We start from the raw sequence: 7,553 nt of genomic DNA, 5'->3' as shown, positions 1-7,553 counted from the left end.
TGTAATTCAGTGCCTCCTGTCTATCCCCTTTCTTGTATATCGGGACTACGTTAGCTGCTATCCAAATTTCTGGCAGTTCCCCTGTTGCCAGTGATTTGTTATACACTATGGAGAGTGGGAGGCACGGTTCTTCTGCTCCTTCCTTTAGTATCGAAGGGGAGATTCCATCTGGGCCTATAGCCTTTGCCACATCCAACTCTAGTAAACTCTTCCTTACTTCCCCGCTGGTAATCTCAAACTCTTCCAGTGGTTCCTGGTTAGCTATTCCCTCTCTTATCTTTGGAATTTCTCCTTGCTCTAAGGTGAAGACCTCCTGGAATTTCTTATTCAGTTCCTCACACACTTCCTTGTCGTTTGTAGTGAATCCTTCTGCCCCTATCCTTAATTTCATAACCTGTTCATTTACTGTTGCTTTTCTCCTGATGTGGCTATGCAGCAATTTAGCCTGAGCCTTTGCCTTGCTTGCGATGTCATTTTCGTATTGTCTTTCTGCCTCTCTTCTCATCCTGACATATTCATTCCTGACATTCTGGTATCTTTCTCTCCTCTTCAGTGTCCTGTTATTCCTATAGTTTCTCCATGCCCTTTTACTTTGCTGCTTAGCTAGCCTACATCTCTGATTAAACCATGGGTTTCTCATCTTCATTTCACTGTTTTCCTTTTGGACTGGGACAAACTTGTTTGCTGCGTCCTTGCACTTCTGGGTGATGTAGTCCATCATATCTTGGGCCGTGTTTCCCCTGAGCTCTGTTTCCTATGCTATTTCTGTTAGAAATTTTATTTTCTCCTCATAGTTTCCCTTTCGATATGCTATCCTTTTGGTTTCGGTATCCCTCCTTGAGTTCAATAACCCTTCTTCAATCAGGTACTGAAACACCAGTACACTGTGGTCGCTCATTCCTACTGGGGCCTCAAAACCAATGTCTCTTATGTCGGAGTCGTTCTGAGTGAAGACCAGGTCAAGTCTCGCTGGTTCGTCATTTCCTCTCATCCTTGTGGGTACCCTGACATGATGGGTTAAAACGTTTCTAGTCACCACCTCCAGTAGTTTGTCTCTCCACGTATCCTCACCTCCATGTGGTTCCTTGTTCTCCCAGTCAATCCTTCCATGATTGAAGTCCCCCATGATAAGCAGGTGGGATCTATTTCTACAGACAGCAGAGGCTGCTCTCTCAATTATAGTGTTAACTGCCATGTTGTTGTTTTCGTACTCTTGACTGGGTTTTCTGTCATTTGGCGGAGTTTGTATATTACTGCTACTACTATTCTTGGTCCTCCCATTACCATGGTGCCTGCTATGTAGTCTCTGAACCCCTCACACCCCGGGATAGCCATCTCCTTAAAACTCCATTCCTTTCTCATGAGTAGGGCCACTCCGCCTCCTCCCGTACCTTCCCTCTCTTTCCATACTACTGTACTCCTTGGGGAAACACGGCATTCATTTTGATTCCAGAGAGTTTTGTTTCCGTGAGTCCGATTACATCTGGGTTCACTTTTTGTGCTCTTTCCCTTAGTTCGCTTGTCTTGCTTGTGATCCCATCTATCTTCGAGTCCATCACCCTGAAACTGACTCTCTTCTGCTTCTCCTCTGGGGGGGGGGGACCTGTGGGATCTGTGGTGAGTGGGAGCTGGGAGGATCTGGTACGGGGAGACTGGTGGAGAAGGAAGGGCTTGGGTGGGTGGGGGAGAGGGGGAGGGTAGTGGGGGGGAAGTGAGAGGGGGAGAGTGAGAGGGGGAGGGTTGGAGGAGCATGGGGGGAGAAGAGGCTTTGGGACATGGGGGGCAGAAAAAGGGGGAGGGCATGGGGGGGGGGGAAGGAAGGCTGGTTTATGGGAGTGATGGAGAGGGAAGACATAGGTGGGGTGGGGGAGAGTGGGGGGCTTAAGGAGGCAGGGGAGAACAGAGGGCTTGGGGGTGGGAGAGACGGGAAGGCATGTAGGAGAAGGGAGGGCTTGAGGAATGGGGGAGAAGGGAGGTCCTGGGGAGAGGGGTGAGTGGGAGGAGGGGGTGAGTGGGAGGAGAGGGGTGGGTGAGGGGAGGGTGCCCTAGGTGGGTACTTAGTTGGGGGCTGACAGGGGATGGGGCAGGTAGGGTGTCTGTTGGGTAGAATGTAGGGGTGGTGCCCCACTCCCTGTGGCTGTTGCTCTGAGGAGGGTTCCCCACTCCCATCTGGGATTGTAGGGTTCGGGGTTGTGGTTCTCTGATTCCTTTCTCTCTCCCTGCGCTCCTTCCTCGCGTGTGCTGCCTGCTTTCTCTCTTCCCTTCTCATATCCCTCTGCAGGAATACTTTTTGGAACTTCTGTACATTTGCTAGACACCTCTTCCTTGCTAACAGTTCCTCTTTCGTGATTTCGCTCATGAATACCACCTTTATCATTCAGTCTCTGTCCTTGTTATACTTTCCAAGCCTGAAAACCTTATCAACATTTTGGTCAGTTTCCTCCATCCTTACCTCTTTAAGGATCTCAGTAACTATGTTTTTGTCCTTGTCTCTCCACTCTTTTGGGCTGGTCCCTGTTTGCTCTTTAATGCCTACTACTACTACTGCTCTTTTTCTCTCTATCAGCAGGCTAGTACATAGAGCTGCTTCCTGAGAGGAAGCCACTTCCATGGCAACTTCCCTAACTGCAGACCTAGCTTCAGGGCTCTTTTTAAGCATTTCAGCAAATGAGAGCTGAGTTGTGGGGGTCCCCTCCAAAGTAGCATTCCCATCTCCCTGAGGTACGGTTTGTGTCTGGTATTGCGGAGGAGTCTCCTTTAGGCATCTTATCTCCTCCTTTGCTGCCCTTAGTTCATCCTGCAGGTTGGCTACTGTCTCCCTCATTACCCTCAGTTCTTCACTGAATTCATCCCGCATCTGCTGGAGTACTTCCTTCATCCAGTCTTCCTGTTCCCCCCCCCCCCCCCCATCCTCTGAGTTTGTTCCAGCTGCGCTTGTCCTGCTGCGTTTGTTACCCCGAGTTCGCGTCCCTGCCATGTTTTCCCTATGAGAGAGAGAGAGAGAGAGAGAGAGAGAGAGAGAGAGAGAGAGAGAGAGAGAGAGAGAGAGAGAGAGAGAGAGAGAGAGAGAGAGAGAGAGAGAGAGAGAGAGAGAGAGAGAGAGAGAGGAGAGAGAGGAGAGAGGAAGAGGATAGAGAGAGAGGAGATAGAGAGGGGGTAGAGCTACAGTGGGGGGATATATAGAGGGGGAGAGAGAGAGAGAGAGAGAGAGAGGGGGGAGAGAGAGAAAGGGGAACAGAGGGAAAGGAGAGGAGAGAAAGGGAGGGAGAGGCAGAAGGGGAGAGAGAGAGAGAGAGAGAGAGAGAGAGAGAGAGAGAGAGAGAGAGAGAGAGAGAGAGAGAGAGAGAGAGAGAGAGAGAGAGAGAGAGAGAGAGAGAGAGAGAGAGAGAGAGAGAGAGAGAGAGAGAGAGAGAGAGAGAGAGAGAGAGAGAGAGAGAGAGAGAGACAAAGAGAGAGAACAGAGAGAGAGAGAGAGAGAGAGAGAGAGGGACAGAGAGAGAGAGAGAGAGGGAGAGAGAGAGAGAGAGAGAGAGAGAGACAGAGACAGAGACAGAGAGAGAGAGAGAGAGAGAGAGAGAGAGAGAGAGAGAGAGAGAGAGAGAGAGAGAGAGAGAGAGAGAGAGAGAGAGAGAGAGAGAGAGAGAGAGAGAGAGAGAGAGAGAGAGAGAGAGAGACAGAGAGAGGTGTGTGTGTGTGTGTGTGTGCGTGCTCACTCACCTATTTGTGCTTGCAGGATCGAGCATTGACTCTTGGATTCCGCCTTTCCAGCTATCGGTTGTTTACAGCAATGACTCCTGTCTCATTTCCCTATCATACCTAGTTTTAAAAGTATGAATAGTATTTGCTTCCACAACCTGTTCCCCCAGTGCATTTCACTTTTCCACTACTCTCACGCTAAAAGAAAACTTCCTAACATCTCTGTGACTCATCTGAGTTTCCAGTTTCCACCCATGTCCCCTCGTTCTGTTATTATTACGTGTGAACATTTCATCTATTTCCACTTTGTCAATTCCCCTGAGTATTTTATATGTCCCTATCATATCTCCTCTCTCCCTTCTTTTCTCTAGTGTCGTAAGGTTCAGTTCCTTCAGACGCTCTTCATATCCCATCCCTCGTAACTCTGGGACAAGCCTCGTCGCAAACCTCTGAACCTTCTCCAGTTTCTTTATGTGTTTCTTCAGGTGGGGGCTCCATGATGGCGCGGCATACTCTAAGACGGGTCTCACGTAGGCAGTGTAAAGCGCCCTAAAAGCCTCCTCAATTAGGTTTCTGAATGAAGTTCTAATTTTCGCCAGTGTAGAGTACGCTGCTGTCGTTATCCTATTTATATGTGCCTCAGGAGTTAGATTAGGTGTCACATCCACTCCCAGGTCTCTTTCTCGAATCGTTACAGGTAGGCTGTTCCCCTTCATTGTGTACTGTCCCTTTGGTCTCCTGTCACCTGATCCTATTTCCATAACTTTACATTTACTGGTGTTAAACTCCAGTAGCCATTTCCCTGACCATCTCTGCAACCTGTTTAAGTCCTCTTGGAGGATCCTACAATCCTCGTCTGTCACAACTCTTCTCATTAATTTTGCATCATCCGCAAACATTGACATGTATGATTCCACTCCTGTAAACATATCATTTACGTAAATTAGAAAGAGGATTGGTCCCAGTACCGATCCTTGAGGTACTCCACTTGTTACTGTTCGCCAGTCCGACTTCTCGCCCCTTACCATTACCCTCTGGCTCCTTCCTGTTAGGTAGTTCTTCACCCATACTAGGGCCTTTTCGCTTACTCCTGCCTGCCTCTCAAGTTTGTATACCAGTCTATGTGCGGTACTGTATCAAAGGCCTTTTGGCAGTCAAGAAATATGCAGTCTGCCCAGCCTTCTCTGTCCTGCCTTATCCTTGTTACTTTATCATAGAATTCTAAAAGGTTTGTTAGGAATGATTTCCCTGTCCAGAACCCATGCTAGTGCTTGTTTACAAACCCAATGCTGTCCAGGTGCTCAACAAGTCTTAGCCTAATTATTCTTTCAAGTATTTTGCAGGGGATGCTTGTCAGTGATACGGGTCTGTAGTTAAGTGCCTCCTCCCTATCACCATTTTTGAAAATCGGTACGACATTTGCCTCCTTCCAGAAACTGGGCAATTCTCCCGACATAAGTTACTCATTAAAGATCATTGCCAGAGGCACGCTGAGAGCCTGCGCTGCCTCTTTAAGTATCCACGGTGATACTTTGTCTGGTCCAACAGCTTTATTTGCATCCAGTGTCAACTGTTTCATTACATCCTCTGCTGTCACCTCTATATCTGATAGTCTTTCATCTTGGGTAATCTCTTCTAACAATGGGAGCTGCTCAGGCTCGGTTGTGAACACTCCATGGAATTTTGCATTCAGTACCTCGCAGATTTCCTTGTCGCTTTCTGTATATGCCCCTTCTGTTTTCCTCAGTCTTGTCACTTGGTCATTTACCGACATCTTCCTTCTTATATGGATATGTAGTAATTTAGGTTGCTTTTTCGCTTTGACTGCAATATCATTCTCACAATTTCTTTCCGACACTCGTCTTATGTTAATGTAATCATTCCTAGCTCTGTTACATCTAATCCTGTTGTCCTCTGTCCTTTGTCTTCTGTACGTCCTCCACTCCCTCCTGCTTCTCACCTTTGCTTCCTGACACTGTCTATTAAACCATAGGTTATTGTATTCCCTCCTACTTTTTTCCTTTATTGTTGGAATAAATCTCTCTTCAGCCTCCTTGCATTTCAATATGACTTGGTTCATCATACCTTGCACTGTTTTTCCTCTAAGTTCTTCCTCCCACTGCACTTCTTCCAGGTAGTCCCTTATCCTTCTGTAGTCCCCTTTTCTGTAATCAAGTCTCCTTTCCCGGACCTCTTGTCCTTTGGTCACAATTTTAAGCTCCATCATGTAGTCAAAGACTAGGACACAATGGTCACTAGCTCCTAGTGGTATTTCATGTTCCATCTGCTTGATGTCTTCTACATTCTGGGTGAAAATGAGATCTAATAGGCTGGGCGTATCCCCTCCTCTTTCCCTAGTATCTTCTTTCACATGCTCTGTTAAGAAATTCCTGTCAATAACGTCTACCAGCTTCGCTCCCCAGGTCTCCTCCCCGCCATGGGGATTCCTCGTTTCCCAATCTATCTCTCAATGATTTAGGTCCCCCATGACCAGCAGCTTCGCTCTCATTCTATGCGCCATAGTTGCTGCCTTCTGCAGTTCATCTATACATGTCTTGTTGCTGTCCTCGTACTCCTGCCTGGGCCTTCTACTGTTTGGTGGGGGATTGTAGCGTATCAAGATTACAATCTTCTTCCCATCCACTGTCAGAGTTCCATGTATGAAGCTCGTGCTTTCATTGGTACCCGGATTTTCCAGCTCATCAAACTTCCATTTCCGCTTTATTAGTAGTGCCACTCCTCCTCCCTGTCTCTGTATCCTTTCTTTTCTTATCACCTGGTACCCCTCTGGAAAGATTGCATCCGAGATCATGCTATTTATTTTAGTTTCCACTATTGCCACTATGTCTGGGTCTGCCCCACTAACTCTTTCTTTTATCTCTTCTGCTTTATTAGCTACCCCATCAGCATTGGTGTACCAAACCTTGAGACTCTTCTTGGAAACTCGGGTGTCAGAGTTCCCCCTTTCACCAGGGGTCTGCGGGGAACTGGGGGGTGTCTGGGGGGCGAGTGGGGGCTGTGGGGGTGAATGGGGGGGTGCTAGGGGGGTGCCTGGAAGTGCCTGGTAGGCGAATGGGGTCTGGGCATCTAGGGGGGTAGGAAGGGCATAATGGATCTGAAAGTTAGGGGTCTGAACAGCATAGGGGGGTTGAGAAATAGAGTGAGACTGAGAGTCAGATAGAGGTTGGGGGGAGAGGGATACTGAGGGCAGAGGGCTGAGATGAGAATGGAGCATGGGTGCTGGGAGTGGAAGAGAGGGTGTATTAGTTAGAGGGGAATCGGGGGTAGGTGGGGGTTTTGGGGTAGAAGAGGGGAAGAGGGAGATGGGGGAAGTTGTTAGGGGGTCACAAGGTGAGGGGGTTAAATGTGGGCTGGAGGTGCATAGGAGGGGTGAGGGTTGGGTGGTGTTTGGGGGTGAGTGGAAGAGGGGTGCAGTGGAAGCTGGGATGGAGTAGATGGAATTGAAGTCAATGGGGTAGAAGGGGCAGGGGAGTAGGAAGGGGTAGTTGGGGAGGGGGAATGGGAAGGTGGGTTTGGGGAGGGCATGGCTTGACCCACTGGGGTCGTTGACAGGTGTGATGTAGCAGGGGCAGGGGAATCGTTGGGGAGGTGCAAATGTGGAAGGGACAGGGGGGTTTGGGGGGCTGAGGCAGGGGGGAGGTATAGGAGGGCTGAGTTGGGGAGGATGCGACCTGGGAGGTGACCTGGGAGGTGGCCTGGGAGGTGACCTGGGATGTGACCTGGGAGGTGAGACTACCTGAGAGGCTAGTTCGGTGTCGTTGTTGCCATCTATTCTTGTGGGCTATTTGCTCATCTTTAGTCATAAACCTCTCTATAAACACATTGTAATGGGTTTC

Source organism: Procambarus clarkii, chromosome 35 (assembly GCF_040958095.1).
Source record: "Procambarus clarkii isolate CNS0578487 chromosome 35, FALCON_Pclarkii_2.0, whole genome shotgun sequence".
NCBI classification, from domain to species: Eukaryota; Metazoa; Arthropoda; class Malacostraca; order Decapoda; family Cambaridae; genus Procambarus; species Procambarus clarkii.
The sequence above is the reverse complement of the archived record's forward strand: the minus strand, read 5'-3'. Positions refer to the sequence as shown.